We start from the raw sequence: 2169 nt of genomic DNA on the forward strand, positions 1-2169 counted from the left end.
CAGGATTACTGGTTTTTGCCAGCTTAGTGGATTAGATCAACGTGAAATGACGTGTTTTGCTCAAGAACACAACACCGATAAACCAGACCGATAACCAAAACCACAAACTTACACCCACACCCTAACCACTAAGCCACGCACCTCCACTATCATAGAACTGGACTATTCTAACACATAATTCCACTCTAGACATAATATATTGAGTACTATTTATTGATTATTGTTAATCTTGTCGATGTTAACATATGCCTTAGTTATATACATACATAGATATATAGACACAAATGTGCGCACACACTCAGAAACATATACATTCACTCAGAAGCTCACGAAGTATTCAACGTATGCAATATTCATTTTGTAGTGAAGTGATGTGTGATATGTGCAAGAAATCAGATTTCCTTAATTTCTCCAAGAGAAGATTAATTAGACTAAGGTGCAAGCAAGCAATGATTGCGTTTGCTGTGATGCAAGTGAAGACGACAACAGTAGTGGTGGTGGTAGTGGTGTTGGATGGAATCGGTGATGTTGGAATCGTTGTTATTGTTGTTTTTAGTGATAGTGCTGCTGTTAATGGTGATGATGGCGATTCTGAAGCTATCGATAGCCATCGTCGACTCCCAACAATAGCGAACAACAACAAGAATATTAGATTAAAGAAACTGGTGAGAAGTGTGGTGAGCAATAAACGAGGTTGACGATGGGTTAAGGATCAAGTAACATAACAATGGACAACAACAGAAATATATAAATGGACTACTACTACTACTACTACTACTACTACTACTACTACTACTACTACTACTACTACTACTACTACTACTACTACTTTCCTTTACTTCTTGAAAATGTATTTTCTTGCAGAATTCGTGGTGTGATAGAGAATAAGGTTTTCTAATTTGGGGTTCTTTATTGAGCAAGAGGGCCAACTACATATAGGACAGAACATTGTATGCATAGGTGTAATATACGTACCTCTTATGGCTGAAAGGTGAAGTCGGCGCTGGTGAAGCTAATGCATGTATGCTTATAGATCGCTAGCCACTATACATTCTTCTTTTCTCTCCTTGTTTCTTTCTGTGTTCCTTTCTGTGGAAGAGCGTAGGCTCGAAACGTTAAAGACATTTTCACTTCCCGAGCGTTATACTAATACATTTGTTTGTTGTCTACACCACCTGTCTTCATCTTATGTTTTTTGTGTGTGAATTCTCCCCTATACATACTCATACAGTTATGAATTCGACTTAAATGCGTATATATATATATTAATACATATCGACATCTATGAATATTTAAAAAAAGTATTTAGAAAAATATAAATATATATATAAATATACATAAAAATATATGTAGGTAAAACCCATGTGGGATATATATGGAAAGAAGTGTGAGAAAAAGAACTAATAAAAATGTTTTTTCGTACTAAAATTAAGGGGTGTTAAGAGTTTCAATTAAAAGATCCATAGAATTAAATGAGTTTTTTAAAGTACATAAATGGTATATAAGGTATGTAATACAATTCGAGGAAGTGCACTTCCTACGGCCGTTTCCAGAGTTCATGACTTGGTAGAAAATTAATAGAAGTCTTACAAACCATGCAGACAATGTCCCTTTCATCAGGAAAGGTATAATCATAAAATCACATTCTCGACAATGTTTTTTAGCTTTATATATATATATATATATATATATATATATATATATACGGCGTGTGTGCGATATTTATCTAGTGATGAAATGAATGCTGTGTAATATGTGCAAGAAATCAGAATTCCTTAATTTCTCCAAGAGAAAATTAATTAAAATGAAGTGTTACCAATAAACCGTGTTACACGCTAGTTGTAGTAGTGGCAAGAGAGTTGCTGGCAATAGTGGGTGACGGTCAGAAGGAGGTTGGCGGTGTCGATGAGCGTCATTGACTACCACGTACAACGGTGGTGGACGACAATATTAGATTAAACGAACTAGGTCGACGTTATGGCGAGCAGTATACGAGTTGGCGGAGGGGTTATGCGAGGGGTCAAGTGAGACAGCAAATAGACAATGATGAATTGATACGAAATAAAACAACAACAATAACAACAACAACAACAACTACTACTACTACTACTACTACTACTACTACTACTACTACTACTACTACTACTGCTGCTGCTGCTGCTGCTGCTG

Source organism: Octopus bimaculoides, chromosome 14 (genome assembly GCF_001194135.2).
Source record: "Octopus bimaculoides isolate UCB-OBI-ISO-001 chromosome 14, ASM119413v2, whole genome shotgun sequence".
NCBI lineage: Eukaryota > Metazoa > Mollusca > Cephalopoda > Octopoda > Octopodidae > Octopus > Octopus bimaculoides.